This window comes from Zingiber officinale, chromosome 5A (assembly GCF_018446385.1).
Source record: "Zingiber officinale cultivar Zhangliang chromosome 5A, Zo_v1.1, whole genome shotgun sequence".
In the NCBI taxonomy this organism is placed as follows: Eukaryota; Viridiplantae; Streptophyta; class Magnoliopsida; order Zingiberales; family Zingiberaceae; genus Zingiber; species Zingiber officinale.
This window is the reverse complement of record NC_055994.1, coordinates 44,313,468-44,338,734: the sequence shown is the minus strand read 5'-3', so window position 1 is coordinate 44,338,734 and position 25,267 is coordinate 44,313,468. Positions and strand designations below refer to the sequence as shown.

At 41.1% G+C, this 25,267-nt stretch overlaps 1 long non-coding RNA gene across 1 annotated transcript; it reads left to right on the top strand.

Annotated features, from left to right (window-relative positions):
- Positions 1 to 1,209: 1,209 nt before the first annotated feature.
- LOC121982793 lies at positions 1,210 to 3,535 on the top strand. The gene is made up of 3 exons (XR_006112255.1): positions 1,210 to 1,592; positions 2,440 to 2,504; positions 3,474 to 3,535. It is a non-coding gene; the product is annotated as an uncharacterized LOC121982793 (long non-coding RNA).
- The last annotated feature ends 21,732 nt before the right edge of the window (positions 3,536 to 25,267 follow it).

Sequence of the window (25,267 nt, the reverse complement as noted above, 5' to 3'; positions counted from 1 at the left end):
TTAGTTATTTGTCACAACTGAATGAACCAATTGGAACATCTTTAGCAACAGACATTGTTAACACCCAAATAGGCTTGTAGGAAGTTTTCATGTACATTAGGTTGCAAAAAGAATGGAAGGTGGCTTGCTCCTGGTCATTGTAGGCTTCACGACTAAGATTGTTATCCATGCTCACTCTTGTTCCTATACAACAGTCTCTTTGAGACCTGCTTTGGTGTCTTAGCCAATACTTATGCCAGCTACGTGTTTACATACCAAAAAAAAAACTTTGAAATAAAATGGACATGTGTCTTTGATGCACTTTGCTTTGTTCTATTTGGTAGATTATAAATATTGGAAAACGTGACTAATTCTCAAGCTAATATTGGAAGTATCATTTTGTAATTGAGTCTAGATCTATGGCAGATTGTAGGTTGTATTGATATTAAATCCTTTATGGAAATGTCTTGGGTTGATAAGCTTTGTGTTTAATTTGAAGATGATACATATTGCTTGGGACTGATAATTGGTTTGAGTGGGGAGGTTCATGGCTTCAATTAGACACTAGGTGTGGAATTTCTGGTGAAAATCTCGGAGTTCTTAGTAGTGGATTTTTAGAAGTGGTCTAAGTTTGTGATTAGTTCAGATTTGTCTGGTGCTTTATCAGTGCTTATAATGGTGGTAATTATGAATCGGATTTCTCTTTGAAGAAGACTGCAATTTGGAGAGTCAGTGATGTGGGTTAATATAATTGTTGTCTTTGTTAGTGAGGTAGTTGATTTATCTATAGCTGGTTAGGTATCAGAGTTGCGCAGCGGAAGCAGGGTAAGCTCATAACCCACAGAGTCATCTCTTACGGTTGAAGATTTGTTCATGATATTTGAATGGTATGGTATATGAGTATGTTGTTTGGTGGTTACTTTTACACGAGGATCTCTAAGTTGAACAGTAAATTTGAGGACCAAATTTTTATTAGTGGGGGAGAATGTAAAATACCGAACCAGATAATAATTAAATAATAAGATTAATGGACAAATAATCTTATTGGAATTTTTAGGAATTTTCTAAGATTTAATCGGAACACGTATGACGTATTTTGAGGGGATAAAAGTATAGGTTTTGGAAAAGGTCCGTTTGGAATACCCAATTATGGCAGTTGATTGAGGAATAAACTTAGGTTTTAATTTATCTAAACCTAAGTTTATATTATAAAAACCTAAATTTGTCGTGCCCTAGCAGCCTCACGCGCGCGTCTCCTTCCTCTCTTCTCTCCCGAGCCACAGCCGAGTCTTCTTCCTTCACTCTCCCTCGCGAGTTCCAGCACCAGCGGCCGGCAAGCTTCTCCTCCTCCTCGCGCAAGCGAGCCAAGTCCTCCGGCGATTTCCTTTCTTCCCGAGTCCTCAACCTCTCGCGACCCCTCCTTCTCACGCGGCCACCACAGCCGCGACCTTGCTTCCTCCAGCTAGCACCGAGACGCCGCACCAGCGCCGGTCACACCGAGCCCCAGCTGCCGACCTTTCCTCCTCACGCAATCCCTCCCCCTCGCACGAGCACCGCGGACCCCAGCCGCCAATCCTCATCTCTCCCGAGCCGTGCCCTAACGAATCTGACAGGTCGGTTTCCCCTAGTAGATATGAGATTTTGGTTTATCTTGTTGCTTGTAAATCGAAGCCAATGTTGACCTTGATTTGGGGCAGGAGGGTGTGCTTGATTTCCTCTTTTGATCTAGTTTTTTTTTCCTTTGATGTGTTTTGGGTATTTAGAGATGTAGGATGTTTCTTCTAGATGATTTCATCGTGTCTTGTATTGGATGTGTTCTTAGCTATTGCTACGGATCTTGTGTCTTCATGATGGATCAGATTGTATCTTCGACAAATTTGGAAGTTGAGGATGTGGATTCGATGTTGGGCTCAGTTTCTCTTACTAACAGAATTTCTAGAACAGAATTGGGGAAGTTTTGATTCTAATTTAGGAGTCGTGTATGCTTTCTTCATGTAGGATGAGTTTTTGGGCAGATTGAAAGGTTTTCTTATGTATGCTGGTAAGTGTTTCGGTGGGTGAGGTATAGCAGGTGAACCATAAGTTTTGTTGTCTTTCTTTTCCAATAGTTTATGTTTCAGTCGCTGGACTCTTTTGGATTTAATGAAAGACTTCGCTTGGTCTTATAGATGTCGGGTTGCGGTGTTCTTGTTTTCTTTTGGCACTAGATTTTCTGGGACAGATTCGGTAGGCAAAAGTTCGTTGATATTGATTTGTTTTTGAACGATGGTTTGATCCTATTTTATTTCTGCTAGATCTGGAGGTTGTGGTTAGGAATGTGATGTTAAGATCATTAATTTTTTACATTGGGTGAATTGAGGTTCATAGATGGATTAGGGTTTTCCCCTAATTAAGTCAGGGTTGAGTTTAGCTAGATGTTATTTATGGAATTAGCTAAATTATATATCACATGATTTGCAGGACTCTGATTTAGGGCAAGCAGCACAACGTGAATTTATTCTGATACGATCGACAAGTAAAGACGGGTACTTCTTGCTTTGTTTTCGTTTAGTACTTTGACCTTAGTGCATGAATTATTTTGGATTAGGACTATTTACCTTGACTCCACTCTTACTTTCCTACGCTTGATACTTCCACGCAATCTTTGAAAAAGTCATTTCTATATCCATACAGTCTCTTCTTGTTGTCCATGATCCGTAGCAGATACTAAATATCATATTTGTATACTTTAACTGTTATTTGTTTATGTACCGTATTGAGCATGCTGGCTTCATGTAGCATACCTGTTTTTGCTTATATATATATGATGACTGTTGCATTGTTCGCATCATGGCATTGCATGCATGCCACATCCTCGGCCATTCGAGAGAGTGGTAGCTGGAGTTGATGCCGCTTGTCCTGTCGTGCCGCACTCGTAGCCGGAGTACGAGCAGCAGGGACCCCGTCGCAGATGTAGCTAGTTAGTTACTATGCAACTGTCCCCTCGGCCATTCGTGTGAGTGGTAGCTGGAGTGGTGTACAGTCTGTCACTGACCCGGCCTCTCGACCATACAGGGGTCATGGTGCGGAGAGGTGGGCGGGAGTGACCATCCGTGCATACGTTGTTATTATATTTACTTTGGCTGCTGCTGTTTATATATACTGTTATTGCTTACTTACTACTGTTGTTCGTATATGCTGATATGCTTGTGTTGAGATATATTCTCGTTGTCGATGTTTATGCATTGGAAATTTGTATATACCTTGCTTATTACCTCTGTAGTATGAACAGTACTGTAGCAGATTAGTACCAGTTCTGACCTACTATACCTAGCCTAGGATATGGTTTCAGGTATGAGCATTTATTTTGGTTCTATTATAGTATCTGCTATTCTTCTTATGAGGCTGTATACTGTTGGCACTCTTTACTTACATATTATATTCATGCACTATCTCTTTCCTTACCCGCTGAGTTCCAATACTCATCACCCCACAAAATGGTTTTCTTTCGCCAGGTAAAAGATAGATGAGTCATGGATGCTTGGAGAGATGTCGACTGCCAGTCCTGGGTCCTACGTCACACTCAAGGATAGTTTTCGTTTTGGTTTTGTTATCGTCTGGGGTGATATATTGATTTTGTGTATTTTGTTTTTCAATAAGTCGATGTGAATTTTGGGTCAAGTCTGTGAAGACAGGTATTTTTGTTAGTGTCGTTGTTAGTTTTACGTTCGTATCGTTTTATGTCTTCCGCTGCTGTGTGTTTACGTTTAGCCGTGTAGGCTTATTAAACTGCGTGGTTGTATTTATTTTGTTCCAGCCGAGTGGGCTGATGATATAAACTGCGTTGTTGTGTTTATTTCATTTTTGTCCAGCCGGGTAGGCTGAGTATATTAAACTGTGTGTTAGGTTGCTTATATTTTGTATATATATTCCAGCCAAGTGTGGCTGAGGTACATTTTGTATGTAGTAATGCTTCAGATTGTCACCCGTACAGGTGAGATGCTGCCGAAATTTCTTCAGACAGGGACTCCTCTGGGGCGTGACACCCGTTCTCACTAATCCACAATCAATACCATTAACCTTAAGTTTGGTTCAAGATTAAACCATGTTTAGTTCAAAATCAAACCATCTTGGTTCAAAACCAAGAACCCTTTTAATTAAACCAAACCAATTTGGTTCATAATTAAACCAAAGAGAGTCCAACTCATCTTCAAAAGATATGACTCATTCTCGCTTCCGTTGTGTCATTTTGATTCCATATTTTCCCTTCATCTAGTCCAACCAGACTTAATGTCTCTCGATCTGAAAATTTAATTCTTAAACTCATTTTATGTCTCTTAGATAAACTTGTAGTGTGTGTAACCTTATAGGTTCCCAGTTATGTTGACTGTTCATAATCAACCTTTAATTATGGAACGATCATGAGTGACACCTAGTAGTACATCATAATTTTCAATTACCGAAAAATCATAGGTTGATCTCGGAACCATTTCCAAACCCTTCAACAGCTACAGTAAGTCGTGCCTCATAATACTTCCTCGTTCTATGGATTTAAATTACTCTAACATATATCTAAGAGTCTCGTACTTTTAACATGTGATGCTTTGGTCAAAGACTTTGAGTAATAATCCTAACAAGTGGTCATAGGGTATACGTCTTCTTGCAAGGAGCGGTGAATCTTCTATGAGCTATCCAAACACATTTGGGCATTTCGACTTATACCCACTCATCCCGGGTCCACATCTTCAAGGAGATGCTTGCTTAAGATGTCAAAGTATAAGTCTCCATGACCAAGGTGACTTGTATACCTCTAGTCGAAGGAAACTTGCACTCGAGCTATAATAAGAGCTTCATTGACATATCTATATATGAAGAGAACCATATGAAGTCTTACAGCAAGTCACTCCGATGAACTGGTTACTATAACTAGCATCCACGTTTAACTCTCGACATCCCAATATCTCCAGCCAGTGAGAAAACAGCTGCTTGGCTAAACCAAAGAGTATAATCCGTGCTAGTCTATCAGAATGATGATATCCAACTCATCAATTCATCGACTAGAAAATATTTCAATACATTCATAATTGCACATGTGGAGATACTCATAAGTTGTGATCCAATAACAAGTTCTCTCATGCTATGAATGATGTCACAGATATTCAGTACATGAGTTTAAGATCTAATCATACACATAAAGAATGTGCACCTAAATAGTGAATATATATTTATCGAATAAATAGTAAAAATCATACGGTGATTGCCTTAGGACATCTCTCAAAATCCAACACTACCTTTGTTATAGTTGGCATCGTCTCCTCCTCCACACGCGACAAGGCTTTACCAGAGATGACACCTTGTAGCGGACCTTTAGAAGGGATGTTCGGCCATGTTTGGCCAACAACAGATCATTGGATGACTTCAGCTACGTATTAGATTAGGGTAAGTTATGTATTAGATTTACGTATGGTTGAATATCAGTTCTACATTAGATTTGATTTGTTAATTGATGATTGTGATAGGTTTGGTTGTATAAGAGTTACTAAATGTGAATGTGAATCGGAAGAGAAAACAATCAGATGATTGAGGATTATTAGATTTGTTGGATGATATAATTAACCCAAACTAATCAATTAGATGAATTAGGTATGTTGGATTTATGTTAAGTTGAATTGTTAGTAAATGGATTGCTACATGGAACAATTAAGGAGTTGATAATGTTGGGTTAAACCTAATTCAATTAAGAAATTGATATTAGTTAGAGTTAATCATTAATAGAGTTAATTGATGATTATTCAATTAGAAGTTTCCCTAATTAGTTTAGGTTTGGGGGTTACCTAGTTATTGTTTATATGATTAGCTAAACTGTACATTATGTGATTTGTAGGGCTTTGATTCGAGATGAATATCTCGACATGAGATTATTTAGCACGATCAATTGATAAAGATGGGTACTTCTTTCGTGACCTCTTTAGTTCATTAAACTTAGTGCATGATTATTTTTGATTGATAGATTAGGTTGTTTTACATTAAATCTATTCATTTATTATCCTGCTTGATACTTATCTACTTGACCTTATAGATGATCTAGTTATTTTATATACAGTCTTGACTTTGGATATCTATACTTTGTTGTGTATACACATGTAGAGTATGTATTGTAGGGGATGTCTTGTTAACTGAGTTAACATATTGATTATTCATATGATGTTGAGTGTACACATGATTGGTATATGCTATAGGAGTTACCATGTTGACTGTCCATTTGCATGTTGTGTGTGTACACATTTCTAGTGTTTACTATTAAAGGAATTATGTTGATTGTACCTATGCTGTGTGTGGACACGTGTCTAATATGTACTATTAGAGAAATCATGTCGATGATACCTATATTGGTGATCATATGTGTCTAGTGTAAAATTGGATGTATCATGATGATTATACCTATGTTATAGGATGCATACATGTTTGGTATGTACAATAGGTGTTGCTACTTACTGTATTTGATATTTAGTAGACACCTATTGGATCTACTCATACCTATAGATATAGGTGTTCGATAGATCATGTACTAGATGTATTTATGTTGATTGTGTTATTACATTGATGATGATTGTTTTGTATCAAGATTATTATATCATGTCTATCATTACACTATATATTAATAATCAGATGTCTCCCTTGTGGTTGAGAAGGTTGTCAGTCATCTTTATCTAACCATTCGGCAACTCAAGGGTGGAGTGGTAGCTTAGAGTATGGCTTGTCCTATCGTGCCCACTCGACCACTCTGTGTAGTGGTAGTTGGAGTCGCGCAGTCAATGACCCTCATTGTTATGTTACTAGATAGCTACTCCACATTCTACCTATCTTGGCCACATTGATGTAGTGGTAGCTTAGAGATGCGAGCAGTTATTATAGTCCTGCTCGTTCAATCACTCAAATGTAGCGGTGGTTATGAATGGAGTGTAGGAGTGGCGCATACATGCATATACATATGATATGTAGTGCATCTCTTAGAGATATATTTGCATACATATCTAGTAGATACTAGCTACATATGATTGTGATATATTGCATTTACTTGAGATATGCTCGTTGCATATAGTTGTCATATTTTATACATGCTTATTTATCATACATGTAATATTATCATCAATATTACTCAAGTGTTGCGAGTAGATCTGTTGCTGATCCCTAGTGAGTTTACTGATCACTATACCGAGTGCGTTAGTTCTAGATTGGGTATGTGCATTCATTATGTCAGTTATGATTATATACATCCATGATGTCAGATATGATTAGGTGAATTCCTTATGTCGATTATGATTATATGTGTTCATTATATTAGTTATGTTTAGGTACATTGATTATGTCAGCATGATCATATTCTTATTTCCTTACTGAGATTGTATACTTTGATCTCCATGTTGTATATTTGGCCATGCACTATCTTATTTATTATCCGCTGAGTGACCCACACTTACCACCCCATTTATGTATTATCTTTTTCCTCAGGTTGTAGGTAGATAATTGTGGAGTCATTTGTAGTATCTTGTCTGCCGGTCTCATGTCATATCAGAGAACAATCTTTACTCTACTTTATGTTTTTCTTGCATTTCTTTGGATTTATGTACTTGCCATTGTAATGATTTTATTATAGACTTGGTATTTAGCCTTGTGTATACTTTTGATGTTTCTGTTGGATGTTGTGTAAAGCCTAACAGGCTAGTAGTCTGTCGCTGTTGATTTATGGGTTTTCCTTTATGTCTTTCATTGTATTTTGGTTTATTCCTAGCCGTGTGGGCTGTATACTGCTTAGTTGTGTATAAGTTCATCCATGTGGGTTGTATGCTGCATGGTTGTATTTGTTTTAAGCCATGTGGCTTGTTGATATTATTATTGTACAACCATGTGGCTATGTATCTAGGTTTCATTTGTCACTATTACAGGGGAGATGATGTCTATTTTTTGGACAGAGACTCCTCTAGGGTGTAACAATTTATTAGTATCAGAGCCACACATTTAGGAGGTTTATTTCTTATGTTTTGGATTTCATGATTTATTTTCTCTATATGATTTTTCGAGTCTTGAGACCAGATAATAACAGGACATCTCCAAGCTATAGGAGGTAAGTTTATATAATTGTTATCATACACTTCCATTGGTACTTGTTTAGTTATTTGTAGCATGTATGATATGTGTTGGGTCAGCCATTATTTAAGCCCATCAAACACTATTGAAAATCAGAGATTACAGTCTCAGGAAAATACCACCAACCATACCAACCCTTGTATTATTAGCTGGGTAGTGGATAGTACCTACATACTCATGTTGACTCAGTCAATAAAGTATCGATTTACTCTTGTTAGTTTGATTAGTAGAGGATTGATTTATTCTTATAGTAGAGGACCGATTTACTCTTATTAGTTCGATTAGTAGATGATCAACTTACTCTATTTCATGGAGATTTTGATCCATGGATTCCTCCTATTTTGTTAGATAACCTGAAAGGCACATATAAGTACATGATTTGTACAGACGTAGAAATAACTAAATTAGATATACACCATTATTGGCTTGACCAGTTTATAGAGGATCGATGTTTCCATGGGGACTTTGACCATGAACTGTATGTACATGGTTAGATAATTTAGAAGGTATATTTGGATAGATGGCCTTCACTGATGTGGAAAGTGTAGAGCTAGTTGCTTAATAATTACAAGATCCAATCGTTACTTGGTGGAAAACACCAAAGATGATCTTCAGGAAACAAAAATCACTTGGTGATTATGTTGAGATATTTAGGGAGATAATATGTCTTTACCTCCTTCTGTATAGTTTATCATCAGGAGTTCGTGAACCTAAGAAAGAGGAATCAAGGTATAATGGTTAATAAGGAGATGGTTAGTCGAATCACCTAATGTTGTTCCATGGGAGATCCTGACTTATGGATCGATCGGATATAGTTAGATATCTTTGATGGTACATACAAATATATGACCCGTAATGATGCGAAGGCGGCGGTGTTAGTTGATTAACACCTATGAAATTTAACTTTACTGGGTGGAAATATCAGATAATGATCTTTGAGGGGCAGAGCATCGATTGACAATTATTTCGATCAGTTATTTAGTAATACCATTGTGTGCATGGCTCGTAGCTAGAGGTTCTTGAACCTTAAGTAGAGCAACTGTCGTGTGATGAGTTACAAGATAATGGTTAGTCGACTCAACTAGCATTGTCTCTATCAAGTAGCTCAAAACCTTGACCATATGATCATTTACTCAAGGTCTTAAAGTCTATATTTCATATCAAAGTGTTCGATCTTTTGCCGACACTTGTTGAAGGACATTTATGGACATAATTTTGAGAGTTGTAGCGATACCCTCTTAATGGGTAGGCTCTTAGTAAGGAGGTTAAGTGACCCTTTGGACTTTAGATTGTCATTTCCATATTATGGATATTTAAATACTTAAAATGATGAAAATTGGTTACTAGGAAGTTAGATTTGTGAACATATGATGAATTTATCCCACTAAAAATATATGGTGCAACAAATTTACCCATAGGGTATAATCCCTTTAGTTTGTACAACATAGACATGCAATGTTGAACCATGGTGGGTATATTTAAATTTATTGGCAGTGAGTGTTGAATGTTAGACGCCTTCCTTTTTCTTTATCATCGTGTGAGAAGCTACTAGGTTTGATTGATGTTGAGGATGATTTGGGATTAGTGGATATTGTGAGATAAGATGTTATGATATATGATTTTCTAATGATTTATTAGTAGATATTTGACTTGATGGTCTATTATTAGGTATTTGTTGTTAATAGTATATGGGGAGTAGCATGTCTATGATATTTATGGATTTGGTGATTTATAGTCGATGATCAAATTACAGACTCATTGCTAGTGATCTAATGATTGAGTGTGCTTGTTATACTGATATTATGAGTCATTAGTATTGCCATTTAGGCTTACTATTACCTTAGATGTTTTCATGAACTCAATGAATCTGGTATTTCTATGGAATTTAGATTAGTTGTAATTGTCTTCATTGACAATATGGTGATATATTCCTGATCCGAGGTGGATCACGGACACCATCTTCTCATAGTTCTAGAGATGCTTCGACGAGAACATCTCTATGCAAAGTTCAGTGGTGTGCATTTTGATTGTCTTCTGTGGGCTTTCTGGGGCACATTGTTTCTAGTAGAGGTATATTAGTAGACTCATAGAAAAATAAAGGTTGTTACAAGCTGAGAATAGCCGAAGACAGTATATGAAGTTCATACTTTTCTAGATTAGCTGGATATTACCGAGGACTTATTGAGGGCTTTTCCAGTATTGCTTTATCATTGACTTAACTGACTAGGAAAGGAATGAAAATTTACTTGCGAGACCAATTTCAGGAGCTAAAAAAAAGATAATAACTGAACCCATCTTAGTTTTACCTTTTAGTGTAGACAGATTTATACTCTACATAAATGTATCGTACCAAGGATTAGATACAGTTTTGATTTAGCACAAACAAATAGTATTATATGCTTCTAGTCAACTGAAAAATGATGAGGAGAATTATCCATTTCATGATTTGGAGTTAGTAGCTATCATTTTTGTGTTGAAAATTTGAAGATATTATTAGTATGAGATCACTTTTGAGATCTTCTCATATCATAAGAGCTTTAAGTACTTGGTTCCCTCTATATCCGTTGGGTCGGTACTAGGGGGTCGTTAATGCAGCTAATCTATATATTTTTTTAAGTACATGGTTACTCAGAGGGAGTTGAACCTTAGACAGAGAAGATGGATGAAATTCTGGAAGGATTATGATTGCACCATTAGCTACCATTTAGTTAAATCTAATGTGTTTTGAGTAGGAAATCTCGAGAAGTTTTAGCTTCTCACCGAGTTATAATTATAGGTTTGGTGTAGAGATTACGAGTTGGGATTGGTAGAGCAGAGATAGACAGAGCGAGAGGCACTGGTGTCCATGGTTGCTTAGTCACCTATTACTGAGCAATTTAGCGGGCTCAAGCTATTGATCAACATCTTTGGTTTATATGCAGTAGAGTAATCTCAGGACAGGGGACAGAGTTCTCGTGTGATGAGAATGAGATTCTTTATTTCTGTGGGAGGTTATGAGAGTTCCTAAGTCACATCCTGTCCAAGGAGTTATTGTAGGAATCACACCGATCCGGATATGCGTTACATTCGGGTGGTACTCGAATGTATAGAGACTTGAAACATTTCTATTGGTGGAACAACATGAAGAAAGATATCGCAAAGTTATAGCTCGATATCTAGTATGTCAGCAAGTGAAGGCTGAACATCAAAGACTAGCAAAATTGTTTAAGTGAATTTAGATACTGGAATGGAAATGAGAGCATGTTACGATGGACTTTGTTGTGGGTTTACCGAGGACATGGAGGATACGATTTAGGTAATCATTGATTGGTTAACTAAATTTACTCACTTTTTATCGTTCTATAGGGCATACCCTTTGGATCGCTTAGCGGGGTTATACTGTAGAGTGATCACTTCATGGCGTACCTTTGAGTATTATATCAAATAGGGATCTGTGATTCACTTCACAATTCTAGTAATTGATTACCCACAGTTGGCTAGGCAGCAATGTGAGAGTCACGAAAGCATGGTGAACTCATAACCCACAGAGTCATTACTATCTACTTAGAAGTAGATGATCTTGTAGTTTTATAAGGGAACCTTAATCCCTCATAGTTGGAGATTTATTTATGATACTAGGATAGAGTAGTATATAGGTATGCTGCTTAGTTGTTATCCTTAGATAAGGATCTCGGAGTTTGAGTAGTAAATTTGGTGATCAAATTTTTATTAGTGGGAGAGAATGTAAAATACAATAAATTAAATAATACGTGTTATTAGAGAAATAACTTTATGGAATTTTCTAGAAATTTTTTTAAAAATTTTGGGATTTAAATAGAATCCATATGACATGTTTAAGGGGATGAATCAATTAGACTTAGGGAAAACCTATTTAGATATCCCAATTAAGTTGAGAGTTGATTGGATTAATTAGTGTAAGGTTATAAAGTTTAACCTTATAAATACTAAACTCCCTTACTTACGCTGATTCCCTTCCTCCCTCTCTAATTCCCTTCTCCTTCCGACTCCCTCTCTGATCCCCTATCCCTTTTCATCGCCGCCCACTCTCCTCCCGATCTCATCATTGGCAATAACTTCTTCATGGAGCTGTGCGACACCATCAATCACCCGACCTCTAACATCGGTCCTCCTTCATGCTAGCCATCAACGTAGGCGTTGTGTTCACCTTCAGCACACACACATCGGCCTCTCATGTCTGCGACTCACCCTACAACCACTATTTGCTCTCCTTCCTCAGTGTGGGAGAAATCGTGGTGGCCACATTGCTGGCCACCTACTTCGTTCTAGCCGGCGTCATCTTTGTTAGTACCCCGGGATAATTTTGACGTGGTCAACTAAGTTCAGTTATGACATATTATATTTGATCCTTGTGTCTAAGTGTGCAGGAGCTTAGGAACACAAGCAGTCAGATAGAAAATGCAGCTAGCGAGAAGGATGACATGAAAAGGGAGTCGACGGGCTCGGTGCATTCGAAGGACAAGATGCTACGGAAGAGTACATCGGGAATTTTTAGAGTACATGGTGTTCCTTTGAGCATCATATCGGATAGAGACCCACGGTTCACGTCCCGATTCTGGCAGAGTCTGCAGCAGGCCCTGGGCACACAACTTCGTTTCAGTACGACATTCCATCCGTAGACAGATGGACAGTCGGAGCGGACCATTCAGACTTTGGAGGACTTGCTGAGGTCTTGCGTTATGGATTTCGGAGGTAGTTGGGAGGACCACCTGCCATTAGTGGAGTTCGCCTACAACAACAGCTATCATTCTGCTATCCAGATGGCATCGTTTGAGGCGTTGTATGGTAGGCCTTGTCGGACACCCATCCTCTGGGAAGAGGTTGGGGAGGCCCAGTTGGTAGCACCTCAGAGAGCTCAGCAAGATGCAGAGTTAGTTCGTACTATCAGACGGAGGATGTCAGAGGCTCAGGACCGTCAGAAGAGTTATGCGGATCAGAGATGGAGACCCCTGGAGTTCTCCATTGGTGATCATGTATTTCTTAGATTTTCACCCACGAAAGGGGTGAAGAGATTTGGTCTTCGAGGTAAGTTAGCTCCACGATATATTGGGCCATTCCAGATCTTGGAGAGGATTGGAGCAGTAGCTTATCGTCTGGCGCTACCACCATCTCTAGCCGACATTCATGATGTATTCCATGTATCTATGCTGAGGAGATACGTATCCGATCCGGCACATGTACTGTCAGATATATCGGTTCCTATTCAGCCTGACGTTACTTACGAGGAGGTTCCGGTGCGGATTCTGGACCATAGAGAGCGTCAGCTGCGGAACAAGACTGTCCGACTGGTTAAAGTCGGATGGCAGCATCATTCTGACGAGGAGGCTACATGGGAGCTCGAGGATACGATCCGAACTCGATACCCTTATCTTTTTACTTGAGATATGTGGGTTAGAGTTCCTTTCAGCATTTATACTGTTGGGTTATATTCTAGTGTTTGCTGTTGGTTATAGCGAAATTTGGGGACCAAATTTTTATTAGTAGGGGAGGATGTGAGATCTCGGAAAATTTAATTAATAGGGTTATTTGGAAAATAGCCTTATAGAATTTTTCCGGAATTTTTAGAAATTTTCTGGGAATTTTTCGGAGCTCGTACGGAGGGTTTTGAGGGGATCAATTTCGGGTTCGGATAAAGCATGTTTAGGATACCCGTTTAAGTGAGGAAATGTGTTAATATATAAATTCCTTTATTTCTTTTCTCCCCCCCCCCTAAATCGCCGATCCACCCTTCCTAACCCTCGCGATCCTGACCTTTCTTCCTCCCCCGACGCCGAGCTCTTCCTTCTTCTCTCCTCTCGCTCTGATCTCTCTCGGTTTCTCTCACCTTTGCCGCCGATCCTGAGGAGCTCGTCGCCGGATCTTGACGGTGTCGAGGAAGACCAGGTTGCCTTCGGCCGAGGGGTCTCTGCTCCGGTGGTTCTTGCGGCCGAACGATGACCCCTTGGTGGCTGGGGCACGGTGAGGAACAAGGTTCGTGTCATCTCCCAACCTACCGACTCCCTCGTTCATCTTCCTCTAGTTATTCACGGAGCGATCTGCATCTTCTCTAGCCGAATCAGACAGTGATGCCATCGGGAGGTGATTTAGAGAGGTAAGGCTTCGTTAGATCTGTGTTGATTCATGGATTCTAGCTAGATTAGGGTTCTTCTTTCGGCATTGACTCTTCTTGTGCTGGATTTTTCTCCTGATCAGATTGGTCCTCCTCTTCTTGCGGCTGATTGGGGAATTCGGTTGAAGAGGTTGAGATCAGTGAGTTGTGCTTGGGCTGTAGGGCAGAGACTACATGTGTTGATGCTTGATCAGTAGTCTTCCTGCTTGATTCCTTTGTGATCCGATTGAATCCATTGAGGTGAGGTTCTGTTCTATTCTGTGGTGTTGATTCTTGATCGCTTTGAGATGTTTATTGCATCAGATCAGTAGGAAGGATTGAGTCCAGTGAGGAGGAATTCCAATATCTTGCTGTGGCGTTCTTTGATCCAGAGATAATACCTTGTGTGGATCAACAGAAGGGAGGGCTAAGCGTGAGGTATGGTGTAATTTGATTGTTTTAGATGGATGATTATGTGTAGGGATTTTGGGTACATGATGTATTGATGAATTAGATTCATGTATTGGATTAGGGTTGAATTGGATTACTAGATGGTTATGCCTGTTGTGGATGAATTAGGGTTATGTTGATTGTGATTAGATTTAATTGCTTAGATTAAATTAATGGAATGATTAGGGTTAAGACAATTAACCCTAGTCAACTATTGGATTTAATCTAAGATTGGATTTCTAATCTAATTGGTGCTTAGAGATTAGATAACTAACCCTAATTGACCGTTAGATTAATTAGGTAGGTTGAGATTGTATTGATTAGGGTTTTGCCCTAATTTAGTTTTAGGGATTTTATTTAGCTATTCATTTGGATTTAGCTAAATAAAACATATATATATTGTTTGACACAGGACTCTGATTCGAGACAGGCGTCTCGACGTTGGATTTGGCGTGATACTACCTGCTATTTGAGGCGGGTACTCTTTGACTTATCTTTTGATAATGTCTTATGATATGTGTAGCTTATATATATTTACTAGTGGTAGATAGTAGATTTATTTCTTCCCTGGTCTTAGCTTAGTTGATACCTATCACATGCTTCTACTGTTAGATGCTTTACATTAGTCTGGTTTACTTTTATCTCTTGCCATGTGTATATGTGTTTGTGGTTATGGTTACTTATAGTGCTTATCTACCCATGATTAGATGCTGGAGATACTTGTTATATATTGTTGGATTCATGTTGTTTATATCTCTGTTATATATCTGTGTTTACCTTTTTGGCACCTACGTATATGGAGGAGGATACGTTCAGGTATAACATTCTGTAGCCGCATGCACCATACCGCATGATTGCATGCTGGGCGATTGACGACTCCATTATTGTTGAGCTCGTCGGCCGGCTACATGAGGGCCTGCACACGTGTCCACTGCATGGGTAGTGGCACAACACTCAGGGTGTGTATGGTAGGTTGCTCGGTGGTGCACCGCCGAGGTGCTCATGGGTAGCACGATACAGCGGGGTTGCAGCCGGGATCCCTCCCCGTCATCGTGTACCGGGAGATGAGAGCATTGCGCTCCCTCACTATGTCTGAGGTAGGAGGATAGGTGTACTCCGACAGCATCCTGTCCACTCGGTCACTCATCAGGGGTAGTGACGGTAGAGTGCACAGTGTCACAGCCCTACCTACTCGTTCTCGCCATTGCGTGTGAGACGGCTGACTGGCTTCAGGGGTGAGCATGTCATATTGCATCATATGCACGGATTGCATTTATTGTGATTGTTGCATATTGGATGATGCACTTGGGTGACTGCATATGATTGACCTGCATACAGGATACATGCATATTTGTTCTGACTATCTTTATCTGTGTATGTCCACAGTCATTCGCCCAAGCCTCGCAGGTGTGTACAGTTTATTTCAGTTATGCATTTCTTATTATTCTTGCTGTAAACTGTATTACATGCTTCTGGTTACTCATTACAGTTTATTCAGCTATGCATACCTGTTATATTGTTAGGAGACTGTACTGTAGGTCCTATGGTTTAGAGACTGTACCTTAGGATATTACTGGTAGTTATATGTTGCTGTACATATCTATTGGATTACCTGCTGAGTTCTTTGAACTCACCCCGTTGTTATTATTTTTCAGGTTGAGGCCGTCAGGAGAGATTCTAGTCGCTAGCCCCTTTATTGCGAGGATTTGCCTGTTGTCGGGATCTGTTTTGTTTTTGCATCTTATATACTTGTGATGTGGGTTTTGTATTGTGGACTTTATATCATACATTTGGGTTTGCTACTTTTGTTCTTTTTCCGCTGCGGATTTTCTCATTACTTCGTGGATTTCGTTTCTTCGTTGTAGTGGAGTAGGATGTGTACGCATATCTTCATTGATTTCTATATCATCTTTTCTTTATATAACTGCGTGGATTATTCATATTATATCTGTGTAGAAATGTTGAATATAACTGCGTGGATTGTTTACTATTTGTGTGTATTGTTCCGGCCGAGTGTGGCCGAGGTATAGATATATGTATACTGAGATTCATATTGTCACCCGTACAGGGGAGATGCTGTCGAAATTTCTTCGGATAGGGACTACCTGGGGCGTGACAATTTATTTGGTATCAGAGCGGATTTCTGATACTTGTTTCTCGTGTTCTGGAGTTTACGAGCTTATCTGGATATTTTCAGATTGTACGGATTTCCGTCGATTTTATCGTTTCGGAATTCCGAGGTATTTTGACGAGATTTTATTGGTTCTATTTGGGGCTAAGCAGCGACAGGACATTTCCGGACGGCAAATAGGTAAAACAGGTAATTTTATAGTTTTTATACCTGTAGTGTTATCTGGGTAACATTTTGTTATAGATATGACACCTACACATGTTCCGATACTGAGATGTGGTCGCCCTGTAAGAGGGCGATAGATTCTCCGGAGATAGAGTCTCTAGGGAGATTTGCTAGGATCGAGCATGTCCGTTAGGGACAGACTCGTCAGGATATTATAGGCATGTCGGATTATAAGACCCCGACGGTTCCGACTTCAGAGGTACATACCTCGACTATACCACTAGTGGTATCACCTTCAGTATACCCGGCACCCCCTCCAGTCGTGCCTACTACTGCGTACTTGAGGTACGAGACGGGGCAGAGATCTGGTGGGACACACAACTCTCGATTATAGGCGAGCAGCATGTTATATATACAAGATTTAGAGAGGCATTCGAGAGTCAGTGTTTTCCCCGGGCATATCAGATGACACGTCGGCGGGATTTCCCGAGTCTTCGACAGAATAACCGCTCAGTGATGGAGTATAATGCCGAATTTAACCAGTTGGCCGGATTCTGTCCTGAGTTGGTTGCCGATGACAGATCTCGTATGCTTCAGTTTGTCCAGGGACTGGACGAGCATCTTCAGGTGTAGATTGCCGATTTTGGTCATTCATCATATACAGAGGCTCTGGATAGAGCTCTTATGATTTAGGCAGCTCAGTAGAGAGCAAATACAGATAAGAAGAGGAAGCAGATTGATCGGACTTCCGGACAGACCCAACAGACACAGACTACTGGGCAGCAGCAGAGCGGTCACACTCGGTCGGGTCAGAGTACTTCTGGGCATTTGGCCGACCCCAGAAGTCAGGACGATCTTCATCTGGACGTTCTCGGTCTTCTCAGCAAAACCGGAAACAGTCCACTGGTGACCCTTACTGCACTTGATGTGGATCCCCAGGTCACATCACTTCTGCATGCACCCTGGGACAGTCAGTTTGCTATTATTGCAAACTGCCTTGACATTTGAGCCAAGACTGTTCGCTGAAGGCTCAGCATGTAGCCTCCGGCGTTTCTATTTCGGGAGGACCATTTGGTCAGTCTAGGACTCAGCGAGGTGGGCCGAAAGCCCAATCTTCGCATCGTTAGCAGAGGACAGCTCCCCCTGTAGCAGCTGCATATATCATGCACGGGCAGGAGCATTCCGGTGTCCTTATGGAGAACCCCACGGTATTCCGCCTTAATATTCTCCAGTACTATTTGTCAAGAAGAAGGATGATACTCTGTGGTTGTGCATCGATTATAGGCAGAGTACCCCTTGCCACGGATTGAGGATTTATTTGATCAGCTTAGAGATACATCAGTGTATTCCAAGATTGATCTGCGGTCTGGATATCATCAGCTGAGAGTCAGAGATTCTGATATTCAGAAGACAGCATTCCGCACCAGATACGGACATTACGAGTTTTTGGTAATGCCATTTGGGCTTACCAATGCTCCTGCAGTGTTTATGGATTTGATGAACCGTATCTTTTTGGAGTATTTAGATCAGTTTGTGATTGTGTTTATCGACGACATATTGATCTATTCACGTTCCGAGGAGGAACATGCGCAGCACCTTCGCATAGTCCTGGAGACTCTTCGACGACATCATCTGTATGCGAAGTTCAGCAAATGTGCATTTTGGCTATCCTCAGTTGGTTTTCTGGGACATGTGATGTCTAGCCGAGGTATTTCTGTGGATCCTCAGAAGATCGAGGCTATCACTAGCTGGGAGCAGCCAAAGTCAGTCCAGGAGATCCGTAGTTTCTTGGGCTTGGCTGGATATTACCGACGATTCGTTGAGGGTTTCTCCAGCATTGCTATGCCGTTGACACGTCTGACCCGGAAAGGCGTGAAATTCACGTGGTCAGAGGCTTGTGAGACCAGCTTCCAGGAGCTGAAGCGGAGATTAGTATCAGCACCAGTCTTGGTTTTACCTTCTGGTGATGACGGATTTGTACTTTACACAGACGCATCTCTTCAGGGCTTGGGCGCTGTTTTGATGCAGCACGGTAGGGTAGTCTCCTATGCTTCTCGTCAGTTGAAGGAGCATGAGAAGAACTACCCAGTACATGATTTAGAGCTAGCCGCTATTATCTTTGCTTTGAAGATTTGGCGACATCATCTTTATGGTATTACTTTTGAGATTCTTACTGATCATAAGAGTCTCAAATATATTTTCACACAAAAGGAACTCAACCTCCGACAGAGGAGATGGATGGAGTTCCTGAAGGATTATAATTGTACTATTAGCTACCATCCGGGTAAAGCTAATGTGGTTCCTGCACTTAGCGGGAAGTCCAGAGGGACTTTAGCTTGTCACAGAGTTTTAGTCACGGACTTGATTTAGGATTCTCGAGTTGGGCCTTGAGGGCGAGGGGCAGACGAGGCGGTATTAGGTTACCATGGTTGCTCAGTCGTCGATCAGGATGAGGATTCGAGAGGCCCAGGCCGGAGATCGACATTTACAGTTCATTAGCAGCCAGATAGCTTCCGGACAGTAGACCGAGTTTACACGAGATGACGAGGGTATCGTTTATTTCCGAGGCAGATTGTGTGTACCTCAGTCTCACCCGGTCATGGGGGAGTTACTTCAGGAGGCTCATCGCTCTAGATTTGCTATCCACCCAGGCGGGACCGTATGTATCGGGATTTGAGGCGTTCCTATTGGTGGAACGGTATGAAGAAGGACATCGCGAAGTTTGTTGCTAGATGTCTTGTTTATCAGCAGGTGAAGGCCGAGCACCAGAGACCTGCAGGATTACTTCAGAGGATCCCTATTCCAGAGTGGAAGTGGGAGCATATTACTATGGATTTTGTGGTAGGATTGCCTAGGACTCGACGAGGTCATGATGCGATTTGGGTAATCGTTGACCGATTAACCAAATCCGCACATTTTGTAGCGATCCGGAAGACAGATTCTTTGGATCGATTAACAGAGCTATACTGTCGTGAGATTATTAGATTACATGGTGTTCCTTTGAGCATCATATCGGATAGAGACCCACGGTTCACGTCCCGATTCTGGCAGAGTCTGCAGCAGGCCCTGGGCACACAGCTTCGTTTCAGTACGACATTCCATCCGTAGACAGATGGACAGTCGGAGCGGACCATTCAGACTTTGGAGGACTTGCTGAGGTCTTGCGTTATGGATTTCGGAGGCAGTTGGGAGGACCACCTGCCATTAGTGGAGTTCGCCTACAACAACAGCTATCATTCTGCTATCCAGATGGCATCGTTTGAGGCGTTGTATGGTAGGCCTTGTCGGACACCCATCCTCTGGGAAGAGGTTGGGGAGGCCCAGTTGGTAGCACCTCAGAGAGCTCAGCAAGATGCAGAGTTAGTTCGTACTATCAGACGGAGGATGTCAGAGGCTCAGGACCGTCAGAAGAGTTATGCGGATTAGAGATGGAGACCCCTGGAGTTCTCCATTGGTGATCATGTATTTCTTAGAGTTTCACCCACGGAAGGGGTGAAGAGATTTGGTCTTCGAGGTAAGTTAGCTCCACGATATATTGGGCCATTCCAGATCTTGGAGAGGATTGGAGCAGTAGCTTATCGTCTGGCGCTACCACCATCTCTAGCCGACATTCATGATGTATTCCATGTATCTATGCTGAGGAGATACGTATCCGATCCGGCACATGTACTGTCAGATATATCGGTTCCTATTCAGCCTGACGTTACTTACGAGGAGGTTCCGGTGCGGATTCTGGACCATAGAGAGCGTCAGCTGCGGAACAAGACTGTCCGACTGGTTAAAGTCGGATGGCAGCATCATTCTGACGAGGAGGCTACATGGGAGCTCGAGGATACGATCCGAACTCGATACCCTCATCTTTTTACTTGAGATATGTGGGTAAGAGTTCCTTTCAGCATTTATACTGTTGGGTTATATTCTAGTGTTTGCTGTTGGTTATAGCGAAATTTGGGGACCAAATTTTTATTAGTAGGGGAGGATGTGAGATCTCGGAAAATTTAATTAATAGGGTTATTTGGAAAATAGCCTTATAGAATTTTTTCGGAATTTTTAGAAATTTTCTGGGAATTTTTCGGAGCTCGTACGGAGGGTTTTGAGGGGATCAATTTCGGGTTCGGATAAAGCATGTTTAGGATACCCGTTTAAGTGAGGAAATGTGTTAATATATAAATTCCTTTATTTCTTTTCCCCCCCCCCCCCCCCCAAATCGCCGATCCACCCTTCCTAACCCTCGCGATCCTGACCTTTCTTCCTCCCCCAACGCCGAGCTCTTCCTTCTTCTCTCCTCTCGCTCTGATCTCTCTCGGTTTCTCTCACCTTTGCCGCCGATCCTGAGGAGCTCGTCGCCGGATCTTGACGGTGCCGAGGAAGACCAGGTTGCCTTCGGCCGAGGGGTCTCTGCTCCGGTGGTTCTTGCGGCCGAACGATGACCCCTTGGTGGCTGGGGCACGGTGAGGAACAAGGTTCGTGTCATCTCCCAACCTACCGACTCCCTCGTTCATCTTCCTCTAGTTATTCACGGAGCGATCTGCGTCTTCTCTAGCCGAATCAGACAGTGATGCCATCGGGAGGTGATTTAGAGAGGTAAGGCTTCGTTAGATCTGTGTTGATTCATGGATTCTAGCTAGATTAGGGTTCTTCTTTCGGCATTGACTCTTCTTGTGCTGGATTTTTCTCCTGATCAGATTGGTCCTCCTCTTCTTGCGGCTGATTGGGGAATTCGGTTGAAGAGGTTGAGATCAGTGAGTTGTGCTTGGGCTGTAGGGCAGAGACTACATGTGTTGATGCTTGATCAGTAGTCTTCTTGCTTGATTCCTTTGTGATCCGATTGAATCCATTGAGGTGAGGTTCTGTTCTATTCTGTGGTGTTGATTCTTGATCGCTTTGAGATGTTTATTGCATCAGATCAGTAGGAAGGATTGAGTCCAGTGAGGAGGAATTCCAATATCTTGCTGTGGCGTTCTTTGATCCAGAGATAATACCTTGTGTGGATCAACAGAAGGGAGGGCTAAGCGTGAGGTATGGTGTAATTTGATTGTTTTAGATGGATGATTATGTGTAGGGATTTTGGGTACATGATGTATTGATGAATTAGATTCATGTATTGGATTAGGGTTGAATTGGATTACTAGATGGTTATGCCTGTTGTGGATGAATTAGGGTTATGTTGATTGTGATTAGATTTAATTGCTTAGATTAAATTAATGGAATGATTAGGGTTAAGACAATTAACCCTAGTCAACTATTGGATTTAATCTAAGATTGGATTTCTAATCTAATTGGTGCTTAGGGATTAGTAACTAACCCTAATTGACCGTTAGATTAATTAGGTAGGTTGAGATTGTATTGATTAGGGTTTTGCCCTAATTTAGTTTTAGGGATTTTATTTAGCTATTCATTTGGATTTAGCTAAATAAAACATATATATATTGTTTGACACAGGACTCTGATTCGAGACAGGCGTCTCGACGTTGGATTTGGCGTGATACTACCTGCTATTTGAGGCGGGTACCCTTCGACTTATCTTTTGATAATGTCTTATGATATGTGTAGCTTATATATATTTACTAGTGGTAGATAGTAGATTTATTTCTTCCCTGGTCTTAGCTTAGTTGATACCTATCACATGCTTCTACTGTTAGATGCTTTACATTAGTCTGGTTTACTTTTATCTCTTGCCATGTGTATATGTGTTTGTGGTTATGGTTACTTATAGTGCTTATCTACCCATGATTAGATGCTGGAGATACTTGTTATATATTGTTGGATTCATGTTGTTTATATCTCTGTTATATATCTGTGTTTACCTTTTTGGCACCTACGTATATGGAGGAGGATACGTTCAGGTATGACATTCTGTAGCCGCATGCACCATACCGCATGATTGCATGCTGGGCGATTGACGACTCCATTATTGTTGAGCTCGTCGGCCGGCTACATGAGGGCCTGCACACAACGTGTCTACTGCATGGGTAGTGGCACAGCACTCAGGGTGTGTATGGCAGGTTGCTCGGTGGTGCACCGCCGGGGTGCTCATGGGTAGCACGACACAGCGGGGTTGCAGCCGGGATCCCTCCCCGTCATCGCGTACCGGGAGTTGAGAGCATTGCGCTCCCTCACTATGTTTGAGGTAGGAGGATAGGTGTACTCCGACAGCATCCCGTCCACTCGGTCACTCTTCAGGGGTAGTGATGGCAGACCTACCCACGCGGTCTCACCATTGTGTGTGAGATCTGATGGCGTCGGGGTGACCATGTCATATTGCATCATATGCACAGTTGCATTTATTGTGATTGTTGCATATTGGATGATGCACTTGGGTGACTGCATATGATTGACTGCATACAGGATACATGCGTATTTGTTCGACTATCTTTATCTGTGTATGTCCACAATCATTCGCCCAAGCCTCGCAGGTGATACAGTTTATTTCAGTTATGCATTTCTTATTATTCTTCTTGTATTACATGCTTACAGTTACTCATTCTGATTTATTCACTATGCATACTGTTATATTGTTAGGAGGTATCTTGTAGGTCCTATGGTTTAGAGACTGTACCTTAGGATATTACTGGTAGTTATATGTTGCTGTACATATCTATTGGATTACTCTGAGTTCTTTGAACTCACCCCGTTGTTATTATTTTTTAGGTCGTCGGGAGATTTCAGTCGCTAGCCCCTTTATTGCGAGGATTTGCCTGTTGTCGGGATCTGTTTTGTTTTTGCATCTTATATACTTGTGATGTGGGTTTTGTATTGTGGACTTTATATCATACATTTGGGTTTGCTACTTTTGTTCTTTTTCCGCTGCGGATTTTCTCATTACTTCGTGGATTTCGTTTCTTCGTTGTAGTGGAGTAGGATGTGTACGCATATCTTCATTGATTTCTATATCATCTTTTCTTTATATAACTGCGTGGATTATTCATATTATATCTGTGTAGAAATGTTGAATATAACTGCGTGGATTGTTTACTATTTGTGTGTATTGTTCCGGCCGAGTGTGGCCGAGTTATAGATATATGTATACTGAGATTCATATTGTCACCCGTACAGGGGAGATGCTGCCGAAATTACTTCGGACAGGGACTACCTGGGGCGTGACAAAAAGGGAGTCGACGGGCTCGGTGCATTCGAAGGACAAGATGCTACGGAAGAGTACATCGGCAAACGAGAAGGATATACACGATGGTCTGAGAGATGAGAAGCCGAGGAGAAAGGCTGCTCGAGGAGAAGGTTGGAGTTGGATTTAGGTGAGCTTCACTCTGGTTAGCCGGAGAATCACCTATACGAAGAACGGCGCGAAGAGATTAGTGTTGAGCTGAGCTGCCCAGTGGAAGGTGCGTTCCATGGCTAGAAGGCACCTTTGATGAATAGTACAAAGGTGCCTTCCAACCTTTGAAGGTGCCTTCCGATAGTCGTTAGCCGCGGATAGAGTTTTATCCATAATAGATAAAACTTATCTTATGGAAGGCGCGTTGGACCTCATTGGAGGTGCGTTCAAGCTACAGATAGAGTTTTCTAGGGCCTATAAAAAGACCCTTGGACCTAGGAAATAATTAACAACTCCTGTATTCATTTCCTATCTTATTTCTGAGCATTCAAAGAGTGTAAGAGGCTTTTCCGCCTTCAACAAAGGAGACTTTTTTAGTGCTTTTATTTGTCTTGGATTAACAACCACCTAAGTTGTAACTAAGTAATTTCTTAGTTTCTTTTATTTTTAGTTGTTCAATTTCTTTTGTTATAATTGTGCTACTAATCCAAGTTAGAAGATCGGGAAAGGTTAATTTTTGTTATATAGACAATTCACCCCCTCTTGCCGGCACTGCTTCGCCAATAGTCTCCTTCTCCTTTATGCGCGATAAGGCTTCACCAGAGATGACACCTTGCTACGGACCTTTGGAAGGGATGTCCGGCCATGTTTAGCCAATAGTAGATTATCGGATGACTTCAGCGACATCATCGTCAAGGGTGTCTTGCTATCGACTGCCACATTTGAGGTAATCCATTAGCCTAGCATATGATTTGAGTGTTGGATCTATACTCAGTGTTGATTTGGAGTATTTGGTTTGGATGACAACAACCCCACCTAGCTCCGACCACTAATTCTAGCAACAAGTTCTTTGGCCATGAGCTATTTGAGGAGCAATCAAATTAGGGCAAGTTGGGTATCAGATTTATGTAGGGTTGAATTTCAGTTCTACATTGAATTTGATTTGTTAATTGATGATGATGCTAGGTTTGGCTGTATAAGAATTACACAATGTGAATGTGAATTGGAAAAGGAAACAACCGGTTGATTGAAAATT